Source organism: Apis mellifera, linkage group LG3, assembly GCF_003254395.2.
Source record: "Apis mellifera strain DH4 linkage group LG3, Amel_HAv3.1, whole genome shotgun sequence".
Taxonomy (NCBI): Eukaryota; Metazoa; Arthropoda; class Insecta; order Hymenoptera; family Apidae; genus Apis; species Apis mellifera.
This window is the reverse complement of record NC_037640.1, coordinates 9,107,230-9,123,196: the sequence shown is the minus strand read 5'-3', so window position 1 is coordinate 9,123,196 and position 15,967 is coordinate 9,107,230. Positions and strand designations below refer to the sequence as shown.

General features: G+C 37.2%; 1 protein-coding gene and 1 non-coding gene across 11 annotated transcripts in view; both read right to left on the bottom strand.

Moving 5' to 3' along the window:
• Positions 1-15,967, bottom strand: part of LOC408740 (phosphatase and actin regulator 4) — a 322,845-nt gene that overhangs the window by 151,471 nt on the left and 155,407 nt on the right. The gene's annotated exons all lie outside the window — the stretch shown is intronic.
• On the bottom strand, positions 8,080-8,159 carry Mir6062 (microRNA 6062). Its single transcript, NR_130408.1, has one exon. It is a non-coding gene; the product is annotated as a microRNA 6062 (primary transcript).

Sequence of the window (15,967 nt, the reverse complement as noted above, 5' to 3'; positions counted from 1 at the left end):
AGACAGCCTCTCTGCGATGCGATACCCGATGCAATCGAGACGGGATATTGGACGGTATAATCGTAGAGATGAGATTCAGGCCGGTTTAATTGCTCATGCTATTCTTTCTTACTCTTGTACGTGTTCCTGACAATTCCGTGTAACTTTTATATTATATGTGAGTGTTATTTTTGATTTTTTTATTTCTCGTTACCGATTTTATCGCGGATCGATTAATCTTCTGGCGATGATAATTGTAGAAGTGGATGTGCAAGAAATTTGGGATACGTTCAATTTTATTATTTATCGTTTAGTTTAATTTTGTCGAATCGAAACGAAATTTTGTTACAAGATCTTCTTCTTTATTAAATATTTCTAATCTGTCTTCTGGAGAGTAATATTCAATAGGGAGAAATATGCAGGAAATTCCCAGTCTATCTATTTCCAAGATAAAATTACGCTATAAAAATCAATAATGCAGTGAAGAAGCAGTGCAACCTATAAAAAAATAATAATTCCTATAAATTTTCCATCTATTTCCAGAATAAAGAGTTCCTTTCATCGGCTTTATCTGCTCCGCTATGCTTTCCGAGAATAGCATTTCGGGTTAATTAAGTATCCGTAAGAGGAAATGTATGTATCGATAAAAATCCAAGAAAGAGAAAAAAGGAAGGAATCGAAAAGAGAGAAGAGGTAACGAAGGAGAAACGCTACACTTTTACTTTTATCGCGAGAGAGCCTCCCCTCCCCCTCCTTTTTTTTTTGACAGATGAAAGACAAAGAAGCTGAAAGAGCACAGCCCCCGTGGCACAGAGAGAATATTCCGGCTAATGCATAAACGAGATTAAAACCGCATCGAGATTGCATCTTGACGGGGGGAGATGCGGTAGTTGGTTCAAAAGGGTTGAAATTTTGACTCGGCTAATGGATAGTCCAAGGAAATTGCATTATCAAGTAAAGCTGAAAACCCTTATAAACTGCCGTGTCGAATGAAATAGTGGCCCCTTTGCGAGAAGGAGATGATAAAAATTACTTAAAAAAGGATTGGAAGAATTGTTTTCGTTTCTTCGTTTGAAGGGGAAAGGATTTGAATACCGACGAGGTAATTAATGATACTGCTTTCTCTATAAATTAGATAACAGTACGATAAGGATTTTTAGCACAAAGACGAGATTGAATACTTTGCAAAAAAAATGTTGAAGAGGGAATTAAAAATTTAGTTATTATTTGTATGAATAATGTGGATGGTATGGAATATGTAATTATAACAGATGGAATGATAAATTTTAGAAATTAAGTATTAAGAAGGAAATTGAGAGAAATTGATTCTTTTCCTAGAAAAGGAGAAGAGAAATCTTTTAAATCGTTGATCGAATAGGTTTTTGAATATTTGAATTGTAGATATTAAATAAATCATTATCAAAAATATGTCTCAGAAATATATTGGATTTTGGGGGATGATTATTTTCATAAACGAAGAAAAGAAAATTTTGAATAAAGATCTTACATACCTGTTTTGATTGTACAAACTTTACAACAACTTTGTACAATATAAAAACAATATAAAACAAAGAAAAATAAAATAAAAGTACGTCAGTAAAAAAAAAATGTTATTTATCATTTCACAAGCATTTTCGTTGAATATAAATGACTTACAAACAAGATTGCAATGTGCACAAGCTCAATCAAAAAGTTTCAAATATATTATTATTTATGAAACTTTATGTATCGTAAAATTAGTGTAACAAAATGCAAAAAGAATAAAAATACAGATTAATCATTCTTTATAAGCGTCCTAATATAAATGACTTACAAACACGATCGCATCCCTTATATACAATATCTTTTAACATAATCTCGAAATTTCAAATCGACGAAAATTGATGAAAAATTATCGTTCAAAATTCACCATTGCAAAACAGTATCCAGAGGTCTGATTAAAATTTGTTCCAAGTGAATAAAACAATTTTCTTCGCGAACCGAGGGGGGTAACTTCGTTTAAGGGACGGCGCCAGTGGTACGAGTCAACGATTCCAGAATTCAGATTCCATTCATTACGAGTAAGAGGAGAGGCGCGGAATTCTCATAAAAATCGAATCGAGACTTCTTCTTCCCGATTCTATTCAGTATGCAACGCGAAGGCGTCTGGTTTATTCTTGGGTGAAGGACTACTCGAGAGAGAGAAGGAAGGAAAGGAGGAGGGTCGAGGGTTGATTTACATGGTGAGAGAACGCGGCTCCTGTCCGACCTTTACGATTCTCCCTTGATTTATTCGATCTTGGGTTCGAGGATTTTTTCCTCCTCATCGATTCGCCATCATTCCGGTTAAAAAGAGCGAACACCGATCAATCGTCATTGACGGATCGATCGTTTTCAATAGCCAAGACGATCAGATATCGTTCGTGGACGTTTCTCCAAGTATTCGTGCTCGTAACGTGATTTTTCTCGAAGATTTACACGGTGGAAAAAGTTGAATTGGAACAGACTTTTGGAAAATAAAAGTTTCAGATTATATACTATTTTTGTTAAAATTTTATAAATTATGAATATTCGTTTATCTATTTGATATAATTGAGCATAATTGTATCTTCGATTTCTTTTCTTAGATTTATTTTCATTCAAAATAGCATTCCAATTTAATTATCCAAATTACGAGAGAATGTTTAAACGTGTTTTCCACGATGCTCATTCCTATATTTATGCCAAAGTTTAACTCCACCGAGAAAAACAAAAAATAAATAAATAAATAAATAAAAAATTTTCAGGATCCCTGTACAAATTTTGCAAGCACTCGAGAAAGCTTTCGCGAAACACTTTTAGAAACTGGGAAATATAAGGAACGCAAATATTAGCACTGGGGATCTCGGCTAAAATATATACCAAAATATCGACATTTCTCTCAAAGAGAAGAATCCGATACTACTTCCAAAGAGGAAGGACCAAACGAGAAATTTTCGAAACGAGAAATTTTTCACTTGTACATCTAAGATCGAGATCAACGATTCATACCATTTGCTATCCTCTTTAACCTGCATCTTTCTCGCATTTTCAATTCCAAAGATTATTATATTTTTTTTTTTATTTCCTCGAGTACCTTTTCACGTTCTACCAAGAGATTTTTAACAATCGTTCTATAATGGCGAGTGAAACGTAAATATCAAGAGCAGTTGCTCTTCTTATCTTGTTTCACGATTAAAACGCCATTGCTGGATTAAACGGAGGCGCGTAACTCATCAACGCGAAAAAAGATTAAACTCGAATGATCCGAACGGCCACTTTGGATCAAAAAGATTCTGGAACCAAGATTTATGGGATGCATCATTATCGACCGTTAGGCATCTTGCCAAACTAATATAACACGAATATGACGTAATATTAACGAAATTGAAGATGATAAATCCCTATAAAAAAATAGAGGAGATTGATTTTTAGAATATTATTATTTTCTCTTTCTCTTTCTTTCTTTTCTTTCTTTTGGAGATGTTAGAGAAAAAAGTTATGGAATCATAAGGGGTTCATAAGAATTTTTTTTTTGATTACTTCATTGGAATTTTATTAAAGAAATACGATGTATTGTTTATCGTTGGGAAAAATTAATTAATCGCGTATCTGATTTTCCGAATCAAAAGTTGTGGAGGGAGGATGTTCGAAGGCAAAGTTTCGAAGCTTCATAATTCAAGTACAGTGCATTTAATTCCACTTAAGCTTCTCTAAGGTAAATACAGTTGAACAGCTACTACAACAAACAATTCAACTTTGAGACAGTTTCTAAGACTGTCGCGTGCTTGTTGCTACGAGGAAATGCAATTTTGATAATAACATCACTTCTTAACGGTTCACCGTGAATATTCATCTATTAATAGGATCTAAATTGACGTCATTTCCATCGAGAACAAACGAGAATACATCCTCTCCTTTTTTTCTCAGAATATACGTATTCGAAATTTTACAAAATTTCGCAAGGATAGCAAAAGAGAGAAAGGATCGAATATTACCAGAAATCAATCTCAAGATTCGAAAGTAACCGTCAGAAACGAAGCACCATTCAAATATTTATCCTCTCAATAATATCTCAAGAATCTGTTTCACAAAGATTTGCAAGGAATTTGCAAGGGAACGAACAACTATTTGAATCTTTCTCGACGATATTCCAGAAATTTCTCAAATCTCTTTTCACCTCGATCCATTATAGAAATTATAGAAAAATTAACTTCGCTAATTTTCTCCTCTAAAAATATCTCTCAAAGTCTTATTCCATCTCACCAAAATTATAAAAAAAAATCCATTTACTTTCCGCTAAATATTCGAATAATTAAAACTCTCCAATCTCATTTCTCGTCTCAGCAGAATTATCAAGAAATCTTTGCTCGTATTTCCCTTTCTTCGATTAAATAAAATTCGAACTCTTGAGAAAAAAAAAACATCGATCAAGCAATCGGGGCAAGAGATATCTGAATTAAATCAGGAATGAATCGATACGACGCGTAACCATCCAATCATCCGTTCGCGAGTCGCTGCTTTCTATTCGTACACGGATTCTATTCGTTTCCGGGAGGATGAGGTTTCTTCCTCATTGAGAATCGGGAAAAACACGGCGAAACGAAGGAAAATGGGCTGCTTTTCTGCTCGATCGTTTCAAAGGACGATCGGGTAAGGAAGGAGAAAAACGAGTTAAACTGGAACCGCGTTAAAGAGGTTGCAGATTCTAGATCGTGATGGATAAAAGTGAAAACTTTCGTTGAATTTTACCGGTTTTTCGCGGTGGATTCTTTGATAATATCGCTCTGATAACGAGGTTACTCTCGAAAAAATCTCTAAAGTTTCGATTTCCTGTCCGTGCTTCCGTGTTATTACATTTTTAAACACTTTGGGGCAAATGAAGCGGGAAAACTTTGATGAAAAGTTGCGAGTAAAATCGAACTTTTGCGACGAATTATTTAATCGGAGAATGACAGAATCCCTTCTTAATTAATTTATTAATTATTCGAAAGAGACCTATTATATATATAATAATAATCAAAAGATCGAATTCTGATTTCGAATTCGTCAAATTCGCAGTTGATCGATCCGGATTCGATAATTAAATTTTTCCCTTTTCATCGTGGAATAATCAGATCGTTTGAATATTCTATGCTTCGATTCTAAAAAAAAAAAAAATGGTAAAGAGGAGCCTTTGAATTTTTTGCGAAAAATTGAATCAATGAGAGGAGAAGAAGAGAAAGAAAAGAGTGTCGTTATTCGCACACGATTTCCAAATTTCGATTCGAGGGATGAAAATAGCCCGCGATCGCGGAATAATCGCGTGTGATTTTCGCGTTGGACGTCGTTCAAACGTTTCTTCTACGTTTTTTTGATAAGGTTGAAAGAAAGGAGGGAAGGGAAAATGTATTCGGGAGCACAAAAGGATACTAAAGGCATTGATGAAATATGCAAGGTGGACTGCTAACTATTACCTCTGAAACGCTACACGGCCCGTCTGAATGGGGGCTCAAAGATTCGGAGACAAAGAATACAATGGAATTTTATTCGAGGGAAGGCGAATATGACTTTCATATAATCAAAAGTTTTACATTTGCAAGGAAAAGTCATTTTCACTGCAGCATGATTCGTCCTTTGGGATAAATTCTTTAACGAGGCGGAAAGAGAGAAGAATATTAAGGATTATATATAAAAAAAAAACTTTATCGAGAAAATTAATAATAATTTAACCCATCGAAAACGAAAGGGACAGAATTTTAATTAAACACGAACGTTATTAACTTTTGATCGAGAAGAAATTAATAAAAATATTCGATTTCCCTTCCAACATTTCAATAAGGAATATATTCCGATTTTCTAATTATAACACTCGATCGGATGAAAAGTAAGAATCGGGAAACTTTTAAATGGAACGAAATTACTTCCACCATGTTGAAATTTAAAATTTTTTCCTGAGAAACATTACATCCCCCTCGCACGATAGAAAACTTTCCAATCGAATACAACCAATACGATATCTCGACAACCCTCTCCCTCGAATCCAAAAAACGCGACACACCAGAACGCGACATACTGACAATTGCCATTGCCAACGTCTCTCCCCGGAATCCCCGTTGGACAAAGCTTCCCTCAGGGCTCGAGCGTGGTCCATTTTCAGGCGGATTCAGCCGCAGAGATCGCGACACGCAAAACACCCAACGACACGAAAAAAAAAAGAAAGAAAAGGAAAAAACAAAGAGAGAGAGAAATAAAACAAAGCGGAAAAAAAAAGAGGAAAGGGTTGGGGGAGAAGAGAAGATTCCATTATTCCGGCGTGGAAACGCGCGAGTGCTCGCGCGATATTCTTTGATCAGTCCTCTGACGAACGAGCTCCCTTCAACGTGCGCGCGTGTGTATAACTCACCACCCTCCTCCCCTCCCCCAACGTTGTTACGTACGTTGAACTCTGACCCGGAAACGCGGCGGGGGCGGCTTTGTGCTTGGCCTTCGACAACAGGTCCGCGCGCCGGCTACGCTATCGAGCCGAAGAATGGAAGGACGCGCGTTTCTGGAACGATGGGGTAAATGCGCAAATGTTAATGACTCCTTCGCTTTCTCTCGGTGTTTCGACCTCGATGGAGACGGTGAAACGGCTATACATAGTTGACGGATTCCTCTTCTCGAGAATTTCTGCACGGCAGTTTTCTTTCTCCCTTCCCATCCCTCTTTCTCCTTTTCGCTCCTTTATATCAAGGCGATGGAAAGAGAGAACAATATTTTAATACGTGAAAAACATGAGATCGAATCGTTTGCTGGAAATTTTTGTATTCAAGTCAAATGATCGTCATGTGAATTTATTAAAATGTATTTGACTAACTGCACCCTCTTTCATTTTACCTCGGCACGATTCGACACAAATTTCTACAACGACGGTGCATCTGTCTCTATAACGATAATTCTCCTCTTTCTATATAAACGTTCCCTGTTCCTCCTAGAGATCCTACGGGAGAAAAGGTGAATATCAGGGATTGCTTACTTCTCGAACTTCTCCGCTCCGAGAATCTCGACTCGTCGGATTCGTCTTGTGCTCCAGAAGGGGTGCAAGGGTTGAAAAGGCAAGGGAGGAACAACGTTGGCTCGCCCAGAGAGATGGATTGGTCGACGGGAATACGGGAACGGGAAACAAAGGCTCGTCGACGAGGCACGGGGAAATGGAAAAATTATGAGGCGCGGCCCTGATGAACGCGCGGTTCCGGGGTCGAGAAATGCTCTCGAGGAACAGCGCGCAACGTGTTAATATAATTAATTTCTTGGAGGAATGGTGGTGGAGTTTACGCGCAGATTTTGAAGCTTAGTTTTAAGGCGAGTAGAGTTTGCATTGCGAATATCATTCGTGGGTAAAAATTTTAATAAACTTTTCGTAATTTCGGAGAGAAGAATTCGAGAGGATTTTTGTTTGTAAATTTAAATCGAGTGTGTGTTAAATAAGATATAAATAAATATATTTATTACACGATTTGTCGATTAAACTCTATTAAAATTGGGAAAACTTTGAATCATTATAACTTCGAAGGTAATGATTTTCGCGAAACAAGTGATCGATCATTAGAAGCGAGGAACTTTTCCCTTTAAAACAATTTTTCATTTATCTCAATACGACTTCTGGTTGCCGAAATATCGCCGTGTAAAGGAAAGATAATTTTTTATCACCGATCAATCTCAAATTTCAGACTGAAATTTTGGAAAAATTTCTCGAAAACATAGCAAGCATTTTCGAGAAAAATATGTTCAGCACGAATAAATTCTAATTCTGTATCGCAAGAAATCTGTATCCAAAAATCAAGATGGAAAACACGTAGTTAATGCAAACAATCGTTGCAAACAGCATGATTGATTAATGGTAGATTGACAATTGGTATTGATGAATAGAAGGCACACCTGTGACACAATGTACGCATCTGTATAATGAGCCATCATAGCGAAACACCATTTCGATTAGTATTAAAAAAAATTACATTGCAAATCGCATTAAATACACAACTGGAAACGTTAATAAATTCAATAAACAAAAAATAATAAAAAGAATAATACTTTCTTCGATAACAAAATTTCCAATCAATCTTTATATCTCTCGTACGCCATAAATTACGTTTGTCCTAAATACCAATATCGTATATGTACGAATATATATACAAATATCGGTATTTATACGAACGTATACGATAAGAGGACACGTGTTAATAATAATCTTTCCGCTAAATCCGTTTACATCCATTAATAAATACAATAGTTTCGCGTATGTAAACGCGCGTACGGAAACACGGGTTCGCCAATTGAATTTTGATCGTCGTCGCCGTACGTTCGTTCCGTGCCGGATGATACGAATGTTAAATAGGCCGGTAATACGGAACGGAAGCAGAATATGGGAATATCGAACGAAGAGAACGTGGACGAGTTTAATCGTCGCTCGGGGAGGAGAAGAGGCGTGCGAGAATCAACGAAATCAAAGTGGCGCAAGTGTTGGATGGAGAATCAGGCCGAGATTTAACCCGGGTTTGTTAACTTCTAAATTGAATTTCTCGTTCAACAATCTCGATGGAAGGGCGAAGTTCGCCGCTCCGCCAAATTCGTTTACTCGGATGCGGTCGCGGGATAATTTGTAGAATCTCGTAGAATTTCGCTGCGATTGTACCCTAATGATCCGCGATAATTGAAAATATATAATTATAACGAGATTCGAGTTTAATTTAAGACGAAGAGGATTTAATCGTCGATCTCCACTCGTGGATTTTTTACGTTAGAAGATGAGACGATTTATTCGAATTAATAAATATTGGAGGAAAGTCAAGGTAGAGGGGAAAGAAAATGAATGAGAAGAAAAAGAAAGACGGAAAAAGTTGAAAGAGGAAAAGTAAAATATAAATATTCAGAGTTTTCCTCCGAGGCACGGGTCGACGACAAATATTTTTATCGTCATTGTATCTCGCCGTTCTTGCGTGTGCCACCCCTCAAGGGTAATGCGTAGCTTTCGAGAGTGAAGTCTGGAAGCCATGAAAGGACCACCCTATCATCTCAGACCGTCTCGAAAGTCTTCTGTGTGAAGGATCTCGAAGAGCTGTTTTAGGGAAACACGAGTTTCGCTCGTTCCTTTATCCCCCTGTTTCGCGATCGCGAGAACCTTTCGTGAGACGCTTTGGATGATGGCGTTCAAACAAGGTAGATTTTTCAATATTATAGTGTGAGAATTAAACATTCAACATTGTATCAATCCTGAAGAGAAAAATAGCTCTAACTAAATTTAACAAATGGAAGAAAAAATGGAGGGAATAAAATCTTTATAATTGTACTTTTAAACAGTGAAGAATTTTATCGTGAAAAAGAGCGTCTCGAGGCTTTTCTTGCAAACAATTATTATTCGTTTGTTATAAATAAAAAATATTTCGATTGTTAAAGATATACACGAGCAGAGGATGACAGAAAACAGGTGTTCGGCGAAAGCGTCAACGACCGGGCGACAGCGCAAAACAGAAATCAATTAAACCGCGAGGACGGCTCTTCCAAAATGGCGCGCGGATTCGTGGATTATTCTCAGCCTGGTATATTTCCGTTCGACGCATTTCACGGCCGTTCACGGCTAATTCCGTCTCTGCTGGTTTATGGAACAGGCCAGGCCCGGCGCGCACGCTACCTCCGTGTCACGAAAACCGTGTTCAAGTCGGAGGAAACGATAACCAGAGAGTCTCGTGACTTTCCATTCCTTTCAAACCTGCTATCCCGCAAAATTCGTAACTGATCGATAGAAACGAGCACGAGGCAACTCTGCCGGAACATATTGCCAGAAATAATTGTAGCAGGTTGGACAAATTTCTTTTCATGTATTTAATATTCGTCTTGCGCGAAAACCTTTGGCTTTTATCATCGATACGCTTTCTTTCCAATTCATCGTTCTTTTTTTTTTAAAATATTTTGATTTCTTTTAAAGTTCGCAAGAAGAAATGAAAGATAAACTCGTCTTATTTTCTATCAAGTAATAAAAAAAAAGTATCAAAATTTTATTATCGTATTCGAATAAAATTAAAAACTATTCGTATTAAAATCGATTCTAATTGCGTTGTTTTGTATTATTAGAAATGAGGAAGTATAAGAGCACTGAACGAGGAAGGAATATGGAATATATATGTAATGTAACGATAAGGAAAGAAACAGGAAGGAAAATCAGTGACCACGAAATTAGGTCGAATGAAGATGCGGCGTAAAAGTTGTCGACGACACTTCTAATTAGTGGAAATTAAGTTAACGAGAAAAGGATGTCGTGGAGGACGTGGAGAGGAGTATCTTTCTCGATCAGTACGACTTCTTTCCTTCATTTTTTTTTTTCCTTCGTTTCGTATGCACATCAAAGAGGAACAAGGCCAAGGAACAATCCTCTGACATTTGCGAATCGAATATTACTTTTTGATCTTGATGAGATTACCATTCGTCCTTGTGTATTTCATGGAAATGTATAAATTGAATGTAAATAAGGGAGGAAAATCGTCAAATTTAATATTTAAATTGAAAAATCGAAGAATTAAAATAAATGTCAAAATAATATCGTGAACGATTCCAAGATAAGTTGGAGATGACGAATAAAGAGGACGCATTTCTTCTTATAAACTATCTTATAATTAAATATATAAATTAATAAAAATTGCTGGTATGGTACAACTGCGAAGAAACATTCGATACACATTTACCTCCTTAAGATTTAAACCAATCAAATAAAACTCTTCACAAGATAACCAATATGATCCTCAGTCGATATCGACATCGAAAAGATTCAAAACATTGCTAATATAATATCAATTTATACGAATCTAACCCTCAAATCCAATAATCATCTCAACTTGAAACACCTCGACCAACTTCTCCAATCGAATCTCTCAATTCTAATTAATTTCATTTCATACTATAATATCCAACTCGACCGATCGTTCGTCTCGTTGGGGTTAATACCGATTGTTTGAATCGACGTTCGACGAGTATCGAGGATGGCCTCGCCATTCTGGAGGGTGACCCATTCGAAACTGAGTGGTTCTCGTTCAGGACCATTGGTTGCATCGGTTCCTCGACACCCTACGACACTCGTGTCGACACTCGAGAGGAGATGAAGCATCCCCCCTTCCAACCTAACCACCACTCGAGATGGAAAATCGATCGCAACTTTCCTATTCTCGAATCGACCCTTCCGTCGATTAAACTCTACTGTCGACTTGTGGGACGAGGGCAATTAAGGGTCATTGGACGTGTTCTAACAACGAGTGTCGTTAAATTAATATGTTCTTTTATTAATCGTTAAAAGGTGCGTATTGAATATGATGAATATGACGAATTAAATCTTTCGATTGAATTAATAAATTTGAAATTAATTCAGCTCAAATGTTTTTGAAAAATAATTTTTATTAAATCGTTCGTCATTATTCGTCGAATATATAACTATATTTTCTTTGTTCCTTCAAATTAAATTGATAGATTCTAACTGCCTATCAATTTAGAATTTTAAACATGCTGATATTGCTCTGATATTCGTTTATACGTGACACGTGCAACGTGGTTTAATTCAACGTGTTCTCAACAGGGAATCAGCGCCATGCTGTACCGTTCTCGATCGCTTTTCTGGAAATTTGTTTTAATTGGACCTCGCGAGTTGGGGAGGATTATCGATCGCGAGCTAGTGCCTCGCTGATTTTCGCGGCGAAAAACAGGATGGGGATGGGGGGTTGAAAGAGGGAAGCAGGTGTTCTTTGGACGATGAAAGCTGCGCCTCGAACAGGGGAGGGAGGGGTATTAGTCGGAATGAATGAACCTTTTTTTCTCCTTCCTTCTTTCTTTCTTTTTTTTTCTTTTTCTAGGGATCGATTCACCCTCTAGGTCTGGGAAAACGGGTGATTTACGAGGAGAGAAAGATTGGACGATGGGGGCCGACGATGAATCGTTTTATGATTGAATTGAATTCGAGCGTGCTGAAGTTTATGGGGCGAGGTTAAGTATAATTTGATAATGCTATACGGCAAGAAATGGTTGTTATTGGGATTGCTTCATCTCCATACGTAGGAAGTAATTAAATTCTTATTATACGGTGAAATTATACTTGCGAGTCGTCGAGAAGCGTAATAAGCCTGGCTACAAATTAATGAACGCGTCTTGTGCGCGATGAGAGTGAGGCGAGATTGCTTCAAACGAGAAATGCTTCTAATTACGACGTTATTTAACCCCTTGCCTTGTAATAGACGCGGGCTCGTGATACGGTTTCCGGATCAAAGGTGGAAGTCGAGCACGGGAATCACACTTGATTGTATGACTATTTAGGTCTTATGGTGGCTTTATAATTATGCTAAAATGCTATATATACGATTTCTCGAGCGACTGCATAGTCAACCCTTAAAATAAACCCTGGTGTAACGTAATTTGGGTCAAGAAACGTCGTGGAAAGAAATTATTTAGAAGTCTTAGGCAAAGGGAAAACGAATTTGACTGAATGGATCCACGGCATGTTCACGGAGTGCAATGGAATGGAAGTCAAAGAGAAAATGGATGGTGTCCAACGTGAAATATACGAAAAAAGGATTCTTTGTGATAGTTTCATATTATTTTTAAATAATATGGTATCAAACGTGTTCTTTAAATATAAATTCTAGATCAAAAGCCATAAAGGATAAGAAGAAAAAAATTATTCCCATATTAAATTCATGAAGAAAGGAAAAAAAAATTTTGAAGGTAAAAAACAATCTTTTTGATCTTTTCATGGCTGTAAAAAACCTTATTAAAAACTACATCGTAAAAATTTTATATTAAATTCACTAAAAAAAAAGATTATAAAAAACAAGTATCAAAAATCTACAATACCCTGAAGGACAAAGAAAATCATTTTCGATCCAGAATAAAGTAAAACAAAATAAAAGTACATCCTAAATAAAACTACAAAAAACTAAGATAATTCACAAACCAATTCCTTTCAGAAATCTCATCCCAATAATCAGATAACAAGTGCCTTTTGTCTGGCAGCCAAAAATTCGTAACATTCTCACCAAAATAAATACAAATCCAAGAGATACAACAGCCATCATCAACCCCTTCCTCCATCCAACTGTTACATTTCTTATCACTCAAAACTATCAAAAACTATCCAAATTACAACAAAAAAAAAAAAATCACATCCTACTCTGAACGAAGCTGCAAAATACGAAGAAGACGAGGCGGGGTTGATGGACCGGGGGAGGAGGGGGTGGTTACAGCAGGCTGCGACTGCGACTGCAGTCGGCGATGGCGGAACTGGGTCAGTGGAGCGGATGGAGGCGCGTGGGCCGAGGGATGCACACACACCTTTTCGACGTCGCCGCATAAAACACCACTGCAGCATCAAACATCACACTCTGGACGGTGATTGGGGGTGAGAGGTCAGTGACTCCGGCCGCTGCTTTCTCGCCCCGGATGCGTCGCTGCTCCAGGCCGCATTCGTCGTACCCGCATGCGGCCACCCTTTCCCTCTCGACCGATTGTCTCTTGATCCCGACGTTCGAGGGGATTGAATTCGATTCGTGAAATTGATTCGGAAGATGATTGCTTCGTAAGATCGAGGATGCGTGACCGATCGATGATTGGGGATGACACCTAGCACTATCGTGCGGGGATGTATTTTTTTTTTTTTAGATTGAAGGAAGAATGATGAGGGAAGATGGATGATAAGATGGATCTTATTGCTCCTTTGGCGTAACGTTGAAAATTGCACAAGTTTTTTTAGTACGACGTGCAACACGCTTTAGTATCTTGTTCTTCTTTCTTTCTTTTTTTTCCGTTCTTCTTAGCTCGTTGGAAGGGTTGGAGGATATTGCTTTCCTCTGTTGCGAGATTGTTCCGTGAGAGACTGTTGGTGTTTATCGAAGATTGATGGAACAAACTGTGTTCTCTCTTTTTCTCTCTCTCTCTCTATCTCTCTTCTTTTTTAGGGTGAAATATTAGATATCGACGTAATGCGATTAGGCCACAGAAAAAGTTCCCTCGAAATCTAATTTTTTTTGGAATTCGACGTTGTGGATACTTTCTTTTGTGTCACTTTCTTTTGTTTATTTCTTCGTATATGACATGAGCTTGGACGATGCGCTTTTTGCCTCGAGAATCGTAACTTTTTCGATTCGTTTCTTTTTATCTGATAGTAAAAAAAATTGCTTTTATGTAAATGTTAAAGGGTATTTAAATTTTTTTACATGTCTTTTTCTTTTTATTTCGCAATTAAATTGCTAGACGCGTTTCTTCTACAGTAATTCCAAACGTCAATCGTTTCTTAATCTTTAACGTTCTGGATTTTGGTCTTTTTTTCTCGCTTCTTCTGAGAATATTAGATTAGATCTCCGCTTTTCTCAAATTTCACGACACAATGCATTTTCATCAAGGGACAATCTCCCGGGACAATCTCAGTCTTCTCAATTTTCACTATTTTTATCTCTCTATTTTTCAAAAATGTCGGATTCTAAGAATTCCAGGACGATAATTCTTACTTGGCTTGTTAATCTCTCCGTCTCTTTTCTACGCCTCCTATTTGGAACACGGATGCAGGTAATATTTACAATAATCGTATACCATTTATACGTTTTCAAAATTCTATCTGTATCTCCTTCATATAAAAAAAAATTTCCACCAATGTCCAGTTCACCAACAATCAGTGAAACTTTTATTTTTTCACACACGCACAAACACAAACGCACCCACCACCAGTTTTTCACTTTTCTCGTAGAAAAAAAAGAAAGAAAAATTGTCTCATCATCTGCGAGTAAAAATCTTTTTCGCACACCATCCGTCAAAGTTCAATCGCACACTCTACGTGTGAGAAAGCCCGCACACGACCACGTTTCCTCTTCGTCGCGCGCGGAAAATCGAGTCGCCCCTCCCCGCTGCCCCGCTCTGAAAGATCGATCCGTGACTTTCGATCAAAGGCCGCGGCGCGTCACGTGGCACGGCCTCGTTGACGATCGACTACATGTGCTGCGAGGTAAACAATGTTGCTTATCGACGAGTCGCAGCGAACCCCGCTCGATAAGGTTGCCGGAATCTATATCGAAACACGGCCTGACCCTGCGAATCTCCGATAACCCATTATTGTCGGGGAACGTTTAATTGGCGGATTAAACGGCGCCAATTAGCCGGATTTGGCGCACCCCTGCGCGATTTATCGCTCCGGCGGAATATGAAACGTGTCTTCGAGGAAACCTATACGTCATCACACGCCTGCGAGCCACTAACCCCCTCTGATTTTAGTTTCGGATGATCGATGTCGAGAGTTTCAAGGGTGAGTGATATACGAGGTATATATCGTAAAAATTTGAAGATAAATTTGGATTTCGATTGGAAAAGTATCGTATTTTTCATTATTGTGTGTCTTTCTCTGGGATTTCTTTGGGAATTATTTGAGAGTTTGGGATTCTTGAGAATCGATACAGAGTGTAATTTTGGATTATTTATTTATTTTTTTTATGATCAAAAAAGTTAGAAAAAATTGAAAAATTAAATGAGAAAAATTGTTGTTTATATTCTTTATTTATAATCAAATTAATTGTAATTCGAAATAATTAGATTGATAAAATCTTGTAGAATTATTTGTTCAGTAGTGAATTGGATATAAATAATTTTATTTTAAATATCCTTTGGCATTATAGTTTATCTAATTAATATATAGTATATTTTTGCAGGAAAGAAAATAGGATATCAAGTGGAATTCAAGTCGAAATCAAGAAAAGATTAATCCCCCGACTCAATCAATTTTAATTACAATCTCAGATGTGCGGTTGGCTCTTTATCGTTTGGATATCGTGAAAATCCACTGAGGAATAAACTTGCATGAAATTTTATCATTCAATTTTAGTATATTTGAATATTCAAACAATTGAACCTTTACTTTCGGAAAAACTTGAAATTTGATAAATTTAAAAATTATAAAACAAGGTTTGTACAGAAAAATTTTAATAGAAATCACATTATATGCAAAATGTATCTCTAT